Genomic DNA, 16881 nt, shown 5'->3' on the forward strand with positions numbered 1-16881 from the left:
TGAGTTCAAGCCTGGCGTCAGGCTTTGTGCTGACAGCTCAGAGCCTGGAGCCTGCTTCTGATTCTGTGTCTCCCTCTCTCTCTGCCCCTCCCCAGCTCACACTCTGTGTATGTCTCTGTCTCTCAAAAATTAAACAAACATTTTTTTTTAAATTAATCCTTTGTCATATGTATTTATATTGCTTACTGTCTTGTTTGCATATTATATGTAACACTGACTCACAAATGCTCCCATAGTGAAATTAAAATATATTTGACTACAAATATATATTTATGTATATATAGTATGTGTGTACATAATTTCTTTTTTTTTTTAATTTTTTTTAATGTTTTTATTTATTTTTGAGACAGAGAGAGGCAGAGCATGAGCAGGGGAGGGGCAGAGAGAGAGGGAGACACAGAATCCGAAGCAGGCTCCAGGCTCTGACCTGTCAGCACAGAGCCCGATGCGGGGCTTGAACTCACGGACCGCGAGATCATGACCTGAGCCGAAGCCGGACGCTTAACTGACTGAGCCACCCAGGCGCCCCATAATTTCCTTTCTTGAGCACAGAAGGTTCTTCCCACCGACAAATCATATTAATAATCTCATTTGATTTATTGAATGATTGAGTCATTTCATATTTCACTCTCAGATCCATTCAGAATTTCCTTTAGTATTTGGTATAAGTAGGTATCCAACTACATTCATTATCACTTAGATGAACCATTAATCCAGGAACTTTTCACTAAAAATTTGCTAGAAATTTTAGTTTCCTTTGTCTATTATATACATGCATCTAATATGGTCCATTTATTTTTATTGTTTTTTCCAGTAGGTCACACTTTAATTATTATGTTTTTGTACTATATTTTATTCTCTGGCAAGCCTCTTGATGATACTCTTTTTTCTGATTATCTGATATAAATTCTTGTTCATTTATTTTTCACACTAACCTCAGAATCATTTGTCAAGTTTGGGGTGAAAATATCCCATGGTGAGCTTGAATTGATTTTGTCTTGATTTATTAAATAACTGGGAAAGAATTGAACTCTTTATAAAAAAAGTGTTTTCTCAATTAGTGGCATGCTGATTCTTTCCATTTATTCATATTTTTAAAAACTTTCCCTAGCTAAAGGTTCTCTATCACTTACAGTAATGTAGTACTCTATTACTAATTAACTTTTTTTTATTAATTAAGAATAGATGTTCAGTTTGTCCAATTTTGTTTGGGTTTATTCATTTATTTACATGTTTTCTGAGGGCCAATATAGGCCAAGCCCTTAGCAGGTACCCAATATGCACTAGAATTCAATTCACAATTAGTTCCTGCCTTCATGGAACTTACTGAAATTCGGTGAGACAGCCAAAATAAGGTAAGAAATCAAATCTAGAAATAAATGACCCCAAAATTTAAAGCATTGTGAAGGAATAAAAAAATATGCTGCAATAATGATTTTGGTAAAAGGTGAAGAAGAGTAAGTGGGGAGTGTACTCTAATACGATGCTCTGGGAAGTCATTATTTGATAGCATATCTAAGCTGAGACCTACAGTGATTTAACAACAATCACAACAACAAAAACAGCCAGAACGAGAAATGAAGACAAACATTTGAGAAATACGCTAAAAACCCTCATTGGGGGAATAATGTAAGAGTACACCCTTGGAAGTGAAAAGTGAGTGAAGTTGGGTTGTTATATGCGGAGCCAGGAGAAGAGGAGCTGAGTTGGGCCAGGCAAGTGAGGTCTTAGGTATTATTTTATAAAACAAGGAAAGCCATTTGCCGCTTATGTTTCTAACTCTCCATAGCCAATCATTCAAAGAAGAAAATTAGTTTTGTCTTCAAAATATATCAAGTACCCAACCACAATTTATGACTTCTACTGATACCATCTTGTTCCCAGACACTATGACTTCAATAGCTTCCTCATGCTCCACACACAACAACCTTGTACTCCTATTATCCTCCACATAGCAGCCAGGGGCATTTCCCTAATGGGAGGCGTATTCAAGCGGCAGTGGCCCCCCACTGACCTGGCCTCAAAATCTGCAGACAAATAAGACCAATGTATAGTTTCCGTCTTTTTTTTTGCTCTCCACTAATATTAGAATTTTAAACCTATCATAAAATTTACTTGCTTTTACAATATTTTCAAGCTATATATGGATGGAAATTATTTGTTCATTAAGAGGTAGATCTAACTAAAAAGAAAGTCAGAAAGTTTTGAAGTTTATTTGATGAAAATATATTAAAATATTTTGAATTTTCCCTGGCTACTAATCTACTCAGCTACACATACTGCTCAGTAACTTTTGGTGATTTATAATTAATTGTTCACTATAGGGGCGTCTGGGTGCCTTGGTTGATTATGTGTCTGACTTTGGCTCAGGTCATGGTCTCACGGTTCATGAGTTCGAGCCCAGCATAGGGCTTGGTGCTGACAGCTGGAGCCTGGAGCCTGCTTCAGATTCTGTGTCTCCCTCTCTCTCTCTGTCCCCTCCCCTGTTTGTGCTCTTGTCTCTCTCTCTCTCAAAAATGAATAAACATTAAAAAATTTATAATTAAGTGTTCACTATTGAATTCTAGTTTATTGCAACGCAACTCAAGAAATGTGGTCTTTAAATACTGTTTCCATATTAATTTGGAATGTAATGGCAGTCTAATTTATTGATTTGTGGAAAAACTGTATCCTCTATTTATATGTAAAACTTTTTATAAAACATTTTATCTAGCTATGTAAGTCATTTTATATGTCTATATGTTACTTTACATATCTATTAATGTCAAAAGTTTAATGAATTATATAATTCTAAGAGGTATATATATATATATATTTAGATTATTTTTTCTTTAAAGACAATAATTTATGCAAGTCTTCTTATTTTAATTTTTTTCTTGTACTCATTACATTCTTTGTCCTATTTAATACCATGCTTTGTTACTTGAGGAAAGATCATCATAACTCATGTATAATCACTGGGGCTACAAACTAAACATTTTGTGTCGTGATTTTTTTTTTTTTTTTAAGGCATATTGTCTTAAGTTTCTTGAAACTTCACAACAGGATTTTGTGTTCTGAACTTCTCTCTGAGGGAGTTTTACTTTTTATCATCGAGTATAAATCCAATTGTATAAACATTAATTTTGTTGTGGATATCATCCTTTCCTGGTTTCCATCCTTACGGTAGGCTTCATCTAATTATTATATTGAAGTTCACATTTAATGAGAGTTTTTGACTATGATGTAGAAAAGGAATTTGCTGATGTTCTATTGTCACGTTCCCTATTCTCCTTCCCATCCATGCAATCTGGTTTGGACAGTCATAATTTTGATTCAATAACATAACACCAAGTGTTTTTAAATAACCTAAATTATGAATAAGAAAATCAGAGAAGATAAAGAGAGACCTATCAGTGGTAATCAGCCTTCCAGAGAGCACCATTCATCGTTTGCCATCGTTCTTTCTTTCTTTCTGTTGTCTCTTAATACAGAGCATATTTTATCATGCAAAATTTTAAAAAGTGATTTAGTAGCCAGTCAAACCGATTTATTATTCATCTTTAATTTAATAAGACACTCTAAATTCTGAAAAGTCTAATATTCTGAAAATGTGGTTTCGGCTTTTTTCCCCCTCTTTCACCATGGCAATTACATCAACATAAACAACAATTAGATGTTTCAACATGCAATAGATGAATTACTGATTCCCATTAAAGTCAGTTTATGACCCTCTTGAGCGAGGCTTCTTTGTTGCAAACTATTGTGAGGCACTATTTGAGACTTTGCATTTTCTGTTTCAATCGTACTTCAGATCCCCTAAGGTAATACTATCTGCACTACTCACACAAATCAAGATAATTCTCTGATATGGGTTTTACATTATAGTTTCTTATGTGCTTATTACTTGGAGGCTGATGCTTCTGAAACTTTTTTTTTCCACTGCAGTGTAAACTGACAGTTTGCCCTGAGGGGTTCTTTCTTTGAGGAGCAATGACTAGAGGCTGTATTTTATTTTTGTAGCCTCAGAACTGCATTTGTAAATTGATTAAACTGAAATGCATATATCTTATAACTAGAAAAGAAAAACAGATTCCTAATGGACTTGCGAGAATAGTTTTAGGCTTTTATTTGTAGAGTTTCATCTAATATATAAATAACAATTGGCGTATCAATTAGGATATCTTAAAAATAATGCCAAATACAATGAGAAAAAATGAAATATGGCCTTTTGTAGCAACGTGGATGGAATGGGAGAGTGTGATGCTAAGTGAAATAAGCCATACAGAGAAAGACAGATACCATATGGTATCACTCTTATGTGGATCCTGAGAAACTTAACAGGAACCCATGGGGGAGGGGAAGGAAAAAAAAAAAAAAAAAAGAGGTTAGAGTGGGAGAGAGCCAAAGCATAAGAGACTGTTAAAAACTGAGAACAAACTGAGGGTTGATGGGGGGTGGGAGGGAGGAGAGGGTGGGTGATGGGTATTGAGGAGGGCACCTTTTGGGATGAGCACTGGGTGTTGTATGGAAACCAATTTGACAATAAATTTCATATATAAAATAAATAAATAAATAAATAAATAAATAATGCCAAATAAATTATGGTCTAATCTCAGGCAACAGCTTCTAGGGAGATCAACCACAGTACATATATATATTTTAGGACTCTTCACTTTTTCATTTAAACCTGAAAACGGATATTAACATTTTTGTTAACTAAGGGCTTCCCCTTTATTTGAACTGTCATTCTAGAATGGGGTCAATTAATTGAACCCAAATATATATTTAAGTATTTTCTTGTGCTCTGCACTTGGTTTATACTCACCAACTATAAAATTAGTTATTATGTAAGCATATTTCACAAAATACAAGTATGCAAATACAAATAAAGAAGAGTATATAAGTTATATCTTCTCCAGGAAAAGTAGGGAACATACGAATAATCAGAGAAACTGGAATACAATCAAAACTCATTATGCAACTGACAGAATAGAAAAATAGGGTAAATTGGTGGAAGTAAATAAAAATTATTTATATTAATGAAAATTGTAGGGTAAAATCTTTATCTCTGGCACAAGAGCATATTAGAATGAACATGGTCAGCCAATGATAGAGGTTCACGCTAGCTGTGCTGCAAATGTTAATGAAGAGAGCTAGAGGTATAAGAGAAATAATAGGTAAAGGAATAGGAAGGAATCAGAAGCCCTGAGAGAAGTATTATACGAAGAGCTGCTATAACCTAGCAAAACATACATTTAACAAGTTACATTACAGGAGTTAATTAGTAATAAGAGAAGTGTGGTGTAAAAAGTCAGCCTATGCACAGGGACTTTGGGAAGCAAGCACTTTCTAAAGTCAATATTCAAATTGGATGAGGATCCAGAAGTCTTTCAAGATATCATTACCACCATGTATTTACATTAAGCTTTTGAACACACAGATAGGTTTGATAACACCTTTTTTCAAAGTATTTGTTATTTTTGTCCTATGGGATTTATTTTAATTTAATGAGGATTGTACATATTTCCTCTCAGTGTTGAAAAATTTGGAATGTTATTAAGCAGTGACAATATAGATACTATTAACACCTAATCAGGATGGTCAGTTTTATGGAATTAGTATATTTTAAATATTCTGATTTATATCTTTTTTTGAAAAATAAAATCATGTTTTAATGCATATACCTCACACTACATTAAATTATAAGACCGCAAATACTTACGGAATATACAGTAAATGCATACAACTCAAGTTAAAGGTTTTATACTTTTACAAAATCTCAAGTTCTACATTGTCAAAGGCAGCAGTTGTTGGGAAAAAGCACTTCTGAAACCAACAAAACCACCTTTTTTATCAAGTGATATGGTGCTAATAAACATTAGAAAATATTTTGTGTCAGTATGTCAAGTACTGAGAAATGATACTGTGCCCTCGAATATGTTCTTAATATTAGTTGACTGATAAAGTCACTGCAGGTGGCATTTATTGCCATGAACTATAGTGCTTCACTTTATCACTCAGACTAGATCACAATGTTCCAACAGCTACAATCTGTTAACTCTCATCCAAATAGCTAAAATGCCCTTAAAGGAAGGATTATTTGCCTCTGAAGGTTCCCTAGCAATTTTGAAGATTTCATAAAACTTGGTAGCTCAATATCAGCTATTGGACTGATACTCAATTAATTGTGAAACGTAAGAGAAAAATTTTCTTTCTTTTCCACAAGAAACTAAGCCTCTAAACTATAATATTTGTCAGTTGTATGCATATTTCAGTCAAAATCCAGAATTATGCTCTATTGGATTGTCCTTTCAAGCTACAAAGGCATAAGATGCTCATTGGAATAGATGACACAAAGAAGTACATAATAAAATTCAGCACTCACTCCTCTCTCTCCATTCCCCTTGCTCACTCCACAAGGAAAAATTATTACCTGTATAAAGCACATCTTTCCAAGTAATTTTGTTTGTCCATGTAAGCAGGGGGAAACCTACATACACAAACATAACTTTGCTTCTTGCTTCTTTAGTAGAACATTTATACAGAGATTTATTTTTCTTAATGACTGTATAATATCAAATATCTATAAATATGCCATAAGTTTTTTAGTCATTTCCCTATTGGTGGGTATTTAAGATGCTTTTATTTTATTTTTTTTATCACTTCAAGGAATTCTGCAGGAAATCTTTGTATGATGGCGTTTTTCTTTCGTATTTTTATTTCAAAATGAGAATGTTGAGTTTAATCGAATGTATATTTCAATTTTAAACTCTGTCAGGTTAGTTTCCCAAAAGGTTGCTGTTATTCCAATCAGCAATGTATGGGAGTGCCTGTTTTGATTACCCTCACCAGCTTGGATGTTATTAATCTTTAATTTATTTGCCAATATGACCAATGAAATTGTTATCACTGATTCGCTTTTCCCTGATTAATAAAGAGGTTGAACATCTTTTTAAATAATTATTGAAATTTTGAATTGAAAATCTTTTCTGCTCTGCTCTTGTCATAGCCTTTACCATCTTTTCCATTGTAGATTCTATGCTACATGTTTAGAGATTTTCAAAGAAAAATTATGAGTAAAGCCATTACACTTCTGTTAAAATCCATGTAAATAAGCGTAACAAAGGAAACTATCTTACAATTTTATGGATTATATTCAAGCCTTATGTTTTAGATAATGTGTGGGTAGTAATGATGTTTTGTATTGGTTTTGCTGTCCTAGCATACACTGCTGCATTTAGGATTTGGTCAAAGCTTATTCTGAGAGCACATTTCATGGATAACAATAATTCATAAAATCTTGCTTCCATAATATAACTAAATTGCATATTTATCATTTATCTGAATCTAATTACCATAATATTCACATAAAGAAAAAAAACAAAACCAATTTCATCCTTTTTGGAAGCATTCAGGAAAAGGACCTAAGCTGCTAATACATAATATTCAAGTTTAAATCCAAATATTGAGTACTCAACCTATGTCATAACAAGTGTTTGAATAAAAGTAGATTCCACATTATATAGAATATTTTGTATATTATTATCTACAAATATGTTCACATTTTGTTCATGTTTATTTACCAATGTATTTATTCATATGATCAAGAAAGTTCTACCGAAAGAATCCAAGGTTTTAAAATATTAAAACAGTCATTAATTTAGTGAATTGAAAGATATAAGGGAATAGTTTATAATTGTACCACTACATTCAGAAAAAAAAACCTATTAAAATCCATTTGTAATCAAATAAAAACTTCTTATCTACATAATAGACTAAAAATGTTTTTTTAACTAATTAAGGGAATGGCCCATACACACAAATCTAAACCCAGCATCACATTTATACTTACTTTAGATATATTTTCAGTAAAATCATGAATAGAATTATCCTCACTATAATTTCTATTTAATTTCACAGACTGTGTGTGTGGTTAGGAAGGATAACAGAACCTGGCCAATTTCAATAAATCCAGGAATTGAAATACAATGATATAAAATTAGAAAAATAAAACAAAATTGTCATTAATTATATAGGACAGATAAACCTTAGAGAATCTAGAAATCATTAGAAATAAAATAGTGAACAGCAAGGTTGTTTGGTATAAAATCAATATTCAAAAGTCAGAACAATTTACAATCATAATTTAAAAAATTAAAATATTTTAAATATCTCCTAAAAACCTAAAACAAGGTACAAATAAACCAAGCTACTAAATGATGTATAAGGCTTTTATAAATAAAATTATGCTAAAGCAAATAAAAGATTTTAAAAACTGGAAAAACATACCATGTTCATGAATGATATTATTTAAAATTATGAAGATTACAGTTATCCAAAATTATAAATTTATAGATTCTCACTCAGAATATCAAACAAATTTCATAGTACTAGACTAGATAATTTGAAACTATGCAGGCATCAGTACAAACTGTACAAATGCCAAGGACAGCCAAGGAAATATGGAAGAAGTAAAGGTGATAACACTTATAAATGAGTGGATGTTGAAGAGACAGAGAAGATTTCTTCAGAGAAAGAGAAAGAGAGAGAAGGATGCCGATACAAGTTCTCACGGGGAAAGATAGAGAGGAAGTGAAAGGGATGCTTTCTCTTATCTCAAGCTAGGTGAGGAGATTTCAAGCCAATCACTTAGAGAGCTAAACAAGTACTCTCTCAGGTTTGGGAGCAATAGATTCTTACGTCTGGTTACCATTTAGGAAAGGGTAAAGAAGAAAGATGTGGTTGGAATAGTCTTCCTAGCTGGCTGCATTCAAAACACTCTGTACTTTACAAATGGTTGTGTAATGATGCATTTTGGGTCACTCGAATTTTCAAAGGCAGTGGAATTCCAAGAAAAGAGTTGTATATGAAGAAAGGAGTGAAAAACAGCCTTCCAGATGACAGACATCATTTGCCAAGTAGCATCAGTCAGAGCTTGCCACAAGAGAATCTCTAAAAATACAAAAAAAAAAAAAAAAAAAAAAAAAGCACACACCTAAAAAAGAGCAACTAGCAACTACGCATCTGCAACACCCAGAGGGAAGCAGAAGCCAGATTATATACCGCGCCACAAACAAAGCAGGGTCCTTTTGTCTGTTAAAGTTTGATTTTCAAAAAGTTTAAACACATAACTCAAATAAACACAAAAGGAACATGTATTAGGGAAAATGTAATTGAAGAGGAAACCATTATGATGATTCAAAGAGCATTTAAGAAGTTGAGGTTTATAGACAATGAATACTAAAATAAGATTGCTTGGTTACTTACAAAACTTGATTTCTTATCGAACAACAAATCATAATTTCTAGGGTTATCTTTTTTAATAGAAAGAGTATCTGCATCTTTCTTGGACAAAGATACACAAGTAAACATGTAATGTCACTAAGTCTGGGACTTTGTTTAAAGTGAGTTAAAGTATATATTTCTCTGGATAATCCTTAGATAGGTCCATTAAACAATGTCCACATATGACCTTAAATGACATACAGCCCACCTTTTAGCCCTATTTCCAAGTTTAGAACAATTTTTCTTAACATATCTTTATCCTGAACTCCCATCACCTTGCCAATCTCCAAGAATAAAAATCCACTTGTAATGACATCTCCTCACCATGCCCACGCTTCACAGCACACTTCCAAGTCTGAAGCTCACCCCAGATGGAGGAAAAGCTGTCTATTTAATTTGAATAATATTCAAGGATTTTATGATCATATTGTATCACACATTTTAGTTATTAAAGGTAGACTGGTAAGACTGTATGTATATTGGAAATTTTCTAAGAAAATAGAACTTAAATGTTCACTGAAAAAAAAAGGAACATGTGAGGTGAGGTATATGTTAACTAACTCAGTGGGGGAGTCCTTTCACAAGGTATATGTATATCAAATCATCTTGTACACTGTAAATATCTTATATTTGTATTGGTCAATTATACCTGAATAAAGATGGAAAAAAAGAAAAGGAAACTGGTGTTAAGACTAGGAATTAGACAAAATGCTATGGAGCAAGTCAGATTCTTTTTTTTTTTTCTATAGGACAGATTGAGAGACAATGGGAGAAAGAGTAGGGCTGCTTTATGAATACACATAACAGATTTTATCTTATTTCATAAAAAAGTTATATTTGTAAGAGTGGAACTTGGGAATAATTGCCATTTGTATAAGAATAAACAAATTGTAGCATAATCATACAATTAAATACACTACAAAATTTAAATGAATTAACTCTAAATGAAATGCAGCATCCTAGATTGGATCCTAGAATAATAAAAAAAGCATCCGTGGAAAAAATGGCAAGATGCAAATAAAGTGTGAAATTTAGCTAATAGTAATATACCTATGTTAGTATGTTGGTTTTGAAAAATATGTAATAGTAATGCATACACACACACACACACACACACACACACACACACACCTCTTACTGCTTTTGTTTCTTTGGAGAACCCTAACATAGGAACTGTCTGTATTATCTTTGTAGCTTTCCTATAATACTAAAACTGTTTAAAAATAGAAAGTTATTGGGGCGCCTGGGTGGCTCAGTCAGTTAAGCGTCCGACTTCAGCTCAGGTCATGATCTCACGGTCCGTGAGTTCGAGCCCCGTGTTGGGCTCTGTGCTGACAGCTCAGAGCCTGGAGCCTGCTTCAGATTCTGTGTCTCCCTCTCTCTCTGACCCTCCCCCATTCATGTTCCATCTCTCTCTGTCTCAAAAATAAATAAACATTAAAAAAAATTTTTAATAAAAAAAAATAGAAAGTTATTAAAAATATTAAGTAAAGCTACATGCATAAACAAAGATAAATCACAAAATATATCTTTGAAGAAAGTTATAAATATATTGCTTTCTCATCTGTAATCTACCCAACACATCCAGATTGTAGATTCACTGATATTTTAGACTTAAGAAATACAATGTCATATACAAACGTATATCAATAAGATGTATTTTTTTTCCTTAAATACTCATTGGTATACCCTTGTTTGTAAAGGAGGAACAGGTTAAAATGTTAACAAAAATACTTATAACATTTTAGGAAAATTAATCATTACTATGTAATATTTTTATATTTTTCAAAGTTAATTACATAATTTTATTTAATTCCTCCAGTAGTCAAAGTAGGCAGAAAATTATACTAATCTAATGAAGATATTCAGAAATGTTATATGGCATGACTAGTTACAGTATAAAAATAGTATAGTAACAGTTAAACCTGAATCCAGTTGTTTCAAAATTTTATGAACATAGGATGACTATGGAGTCTACTGGGAAGCTAATAAATTAACAACTTCAAAATATTTTAAGGGTTTTCAGGTAATCCTCTGCTATTTGAAAGGATCCCATGTGCTAACCAACTTGCTCAAAATCTGTCCTATAGATCTTACATTACCATATGCTAGAATATGTCAATTTATTTCTTATTATATACACTTTCCTTTTCCTTTCACTAAAAAAAAGAAATCTGCATTAATGGTTGCACCTTCACACCTTGTTACATTCCACAATCATGACAGATCTACCAAACATGCAAAGTGGAGATGAGGAGATGAAGGAGGCCCACATCTCTTTCTCCAAAATAGCCAAATGACTATTCCAGATAACTTGCTCCTGAAAAACCTATTTCCAGGTCAGAGTCCCCTGAATTTTCACTAACTCTGTTTGACTAAGTCAGGGAGTGTTAAAGAATCTATCAAATATTTTACTCTTAATACTTTCCTCTACAGGTAGAGAACCATGGATCGCTTCCTGCTAACTAACTGCCTTATTCAGTAGAACCCCACATTCAGTAAGAGATGGAGGAAGTTGCAAATCCAGTCGCTATCCATGCAAATCAATTTCACTCAGACATCTTTGCTTGCTATCCAAAAGGTTATCTATTTTTATAGTCTCACTTTTGTCTTAATTCTCTAGGATTCCCTTTCTTTTCAAGCACATTCCTACTTGGCCAAAACTCCCAAACTTCCTATTTGCAAATATTTGAAATTACAATTACTTTTTAGTATTTTATTCCAGTGTCTTTAAAAGTCCCACACATATATAATAACATCTTTTATTTCATTTATGGGACTTTATCCTGTAATAGTTGCAGCTACTATTGCCAATCTTAACTTCAATGTGTCAGACTGTACAACTAATTACAAATGTGTGTTTTAGTTACTACATAGACAAATACAAGAAAATAAAGTATGCATTTAGATAATAAGGCAATCAAGCTTATGTAAAATATTATCTCCTCTTCTGAACATATATCTATGAAAGACCAATGCTACTATCTTCTCCCAAGGAAAACCTTTTTTGGGGGCACCTGAGTGGCTTAGTTGGGCAAGCAATTGACTCTGGGTTTCAGCTCAGGTCATGATGTCACAGTTTCATGAGTTCAAACCCTGATTCTGCAGCACAGAGCCTGACTGAGATATTCTTTCCCTCTGTCGCTCTGCCCTTCCCCTGCTCTTGCTATCTTGGTCTCTCTCAAAGTAGGTAAATAAACCTAAAAAAAATTTTAAGGGGCACCTGGGTGGTTTAGTAGGTTAAACATCTGATTTTGGCTTAGGTCATGTCTCACAGTTAGTTCATGGGTTTGAGCCCAGCGTTAGGTTCTGTGCTGACAGCTCAGAGCCTGAAGCCTGATTCAGATTCTGTGCCTCTCTCTCTCTGCCCCTCCCCATTCATTTTCTCTCTCTCTCTCTCAAATAAATATTAAAAATTAAAAAAAATAAACCTTTTCACGCTTTTATTTCCACATTTATTTCAATGTCTGCCACACTGTAATAATTAAATATTACACCTGTGTAACTAGATGCATTAATAATCTGTATAAATTCTGATTTGTGTCAATTCACACATACTGTCTAATAAAAACAAGATGACGTTTTGCTAGTCTGTATTTCATGTCTTACTTCTAGCCATGACCTGCTAAGAAGAAAATACAGTATCATCTTCTGGTCTGCTTCATAGTATATGCAGGTAAGTCTTCCCAAAGAGACCATCCTTGAGGCAAAATTCAAACTCCCTTGTATTGCCTTGGAGAATTTTTCTCTACTGCTCCCTCAACATGATTAATAGATTCTTTTTAAAAAACATCATATCAATTGTTGCAGAACCTACTTTTTGCTTCAAGAAGTGATATTGTTCCCCACTTCAGACTACTTTTGGCTAGAATTTTTTTCTTTTATTTTCCAATTATACTGAATGCTCTTTATCTAAACACAGCAATTATGAATTCTTCCTTTCGTTTCTTTTTTTATCTCATTAATGCAAGTAGATGGAAAGAAAACAATTTACTCTTTTGATTGATTTTGCTAAAGTGTAACTTATAATAAGAAAGGAAATAATTTAAAATAATGCTGCCTACTTGAAGAACAATGCCAGAGGAAGCACAGGATAAAGATAAAACTTCAGGATGGAACGCCATACTACATAATGAAAATTCAACTAATTGAAATCCTTGGGCATCTGGTGACTTTAAGTGAAAATTCAATATAACATTTTTGCCTTCAGTTCTTCCTATCCGTTTAAGAGACTAAACAAAATGTACAGTGCAATCTTGCATAAAGGAAAAAACATAAAAATCTTTGACTGAGTTACCCTGTGGATTTGATAAATTATACATCAGGATTCAATACTGGGAGCATTTTCTCCCTGTGCCCTTTCCTGGAAACAACTTACAGGGAAAGAAAATGAGCATAAGGGAAGCCTTGATTGTTCCTTCTACTTGATTGCTGTCTTTAACCTCTCCATCTCAGCCCAATCCTAGGGTCCGTTAAACTTTTTTACTTTCAGGATTTGATAGATAATGTACCATTTCTTAAAAACATTTTAAAACTAGCTTATCTCTGATATGCTATTCCATCTAACACTTTCTGGCATTTTCTGGCTATAGGAATAACAGTTCATGCAAAGTTCAGAACTAATCGTTTTTCTTTTTTTTTTTTTTTTTTAAATAGCCATATACTTAACTCATGGCAACTACACTGTGTATAAACTTTCTTTCTTTCTTTCTTTCTCTTTCTTTCTTTCTTTCTTTCTTTCTTTCTTTCTTTCTTTCTTTCTTTCTTTCTCCTTCCCTCTCTCTCTCTTTCTTTCTTTCTTAAATATAAATTCCAGTTAGTTAACATATAGTGTAATGTTAGTTTCAGGTGTACAAAGTAGTGATTCAAATCTTCCATACAACACTTGGTGCTCATCACAAGTGCCCTCCTTAATCCCCGTTACCCATCTCACCCAATTCTCGCCACCACCAATTTCAGAACTAATCTTTAGGTATTCTTTACAATGAAAGAAATATCTTAATATTCCTTATTTTTTATGAATTTATTTTGGGGTGTTTTTCTTGATTAGCACCTCTACAGGTCAGGTAACAAATGTGTCACAAGTACAAGATTAATAGAAAATGGAAGGACATTAAGGTAGTCTCAGTATGGGAACTGGGGAGTTCCCAGCTTTGTTGATGTTCCCAGCTGAATCAATTCCACTCCAACTCCAACCTAATCCAACAAGAATCTAGACAATTGTCTTTTGTTTCAGGATTTCTCTGCAAAAATAGGTACCATTTGAATTGACAACAATTTTCACTACATTTTAAAAACACAAAATCATGTAAAAAATACTTAGCTTGATAAATGTGCTCTGCGGCGCCTGGGTGGCTTTGTCTGATTAAGCCTCAGACTTTTGATTTTGGCTCAGATCATTTCACAGGTCCTGAGGTTGAGTCCTGTGTTGGGCTCTGTGCTGACAGCATGGGGCCTGCTTGGGATTCCCTCTCTCCTTCTCTCTCTCTCTCTCTCTCTCTCTCTTTCTCTCTCTCTGCTCCACCCTCAACTCACACTTTCTCTCTCTCAAAATAAATAAAGTTTAAGAAGAAAAGAAAATAAATGTGCTCTGAATGGTGATTTTAGTCAAAATATCCTTCAGAAAAACAAAAACAGGTTACTTGATGGATTTACACATTCTAATTTTTTTAATCATTGACTTATGACTTCCAGTCAACATCTTATCCATGTAGAGTCTTCCCTGTTTAGATAGAGCATAGGACTTTAGTATCAATGCGGTACGTTTTTACAGTGGCCTGTGGTATCTCCTCCTGGGCTAAACAGGCATGCCTTCATTTTCACTGGAGTAAGCAAAATGCTCCCCAAGAGAAAGGTTTCTGCTCAACATATCTCTAAAAAGGGAGAGAGAAAACAAACACAAAAAGCAACAACTAGGAGCTGTCTTCTCTGAAATATTCTTTTTATCCAATGGCATACTTAGCAAATCTAATTCTGCAGTTATATTTTCCTGTAGTGTTTTTTTTATAATGTAAAATGAATCCATCTTTTTCTTGTATCATGATCTATGCTTAGTAAATTCACTAAAATTAGCATCCTGGGGCATATTTATTTCCCCAAAACCAAATCATTAACACTAAAGATAAATTGATGTCCTTTGTCTATGACTTGATGAAAAACTTGGACATTTAAGGATTTCTGGAACTACTCTCCTTTCCCCCCCAATTTAAAATGCTTTATATAATATTATGCTGCATGGATCTGTGAATCTGGCATATCCCTTCATTATTCCAAGGCTGAGTTAAATTCTAAAATCGCTACAACAATAAAATATTTCGTAAAATCCACAAATGTAATAAAACGTCGTGAGAACTGACATAAAATGTTTGAAACAATCTTAGCTGGTTTTGTCCCTGTAATCACCCCAGTATTTCCCACGTCCATTTCATTTTCCTACTCCCACAAAAGAATCATGAGCTTGCAGGTGTTTCTTCCCATGTTCAGTTTCACAATTTAAGATTTCATATTTTCTCAATATCCTTATCGTATCACTGTCAAAACTTCAGGGAATGATGTTGTCATTTTAATCCACAGGTGACAGAATATCATTTTTTCTGTCTCTTATGAGAATGCCCCTCCCACTTGTTTATTCACTAATTAGAATTTCTCTGTATATCCATGTGTATAATTCATGGATTTTTCTTTTGTTCAGAATCTGGAACACACCACACTTAAATGCAGCAGATTTCTTATATTCTAGTTTAAATAATAGGATATATCAGTCCGCTTAACATCAAGCTAACAAGTTTGGTAAATACCCCTTCTATTGGGTCCTAGAGGAAAAGTATGGCACAAAGAACATTCCATATTTGGCTCTTTGCCTCCAATAGGTACCTCCTATTCTTTTAAAAAAAAAACCACCGCTACTGATATAACCATTTTCTCACTTTGCTGTTTTCCTCTAAAAGCAGCTTCAATAAAAAATAAGTGTCTGTTTCCCTGTAACGCACACATCCATGAGGCCTTAAGTATCCCAGAGAAAGTTTGAATGAATGACAATTGTTTATATTCCCCACATTGTTATTTGAGAAGGGTGTTAAATTAAATACCTACTACTTGCATTATGAATCTTTCATGATTTTTCTTTGTTATTAATTATAATAAAACTTGACTCTGAGGATCTATGCAGTGTTCAAGGCTGTTATTTCAAAATGGTGTTGTGATCAGAAAAGTAATATTAATCAAAATGTTTATATCATATTGAAATAAAGTATTTTGACGGCTACTGTTAAAATTCCATATAGTTTTGAATCTCAAAGCTATAGGTCTTCTACACTTCATGCTTTGATACTGGTTCTCAAATGTCAAATTCTATATTTGTCTTTGGTTTTCTCTTTAGCGATAAATTCCACACGGCAAATATGATTTGAGTAAATGACCTTAGATTAAGCTCTTTGCTTCTCTTACTGCAGTGCCAGTACACTGGCAGCAATATAAAGATTTTAGTAGCAATGCTTCCCTTGCATGTGATAAAACAGATAATAAAGATCAGCATTCCCTAGGTACAGACTGGCCAATACTATCTTTAAAAGACACAAAATGTGCTCTTCACATAAGCTATCTACTAAATAATAT

This window comes from Puma concolor, chromosome A1 (assembly GCF_028749965.1).
Source record: "Puma concolor isolate L17-30 chromosome A1, mPumCon1.1.hap2, whole genome shotgun sequence".
Taxonomy (NCBI): domain Eukaryota; kingdom Metazoa; phylum Chordata; class Mammalia; order Carnivora; family Felidae; genus Puma; species Puma concolor.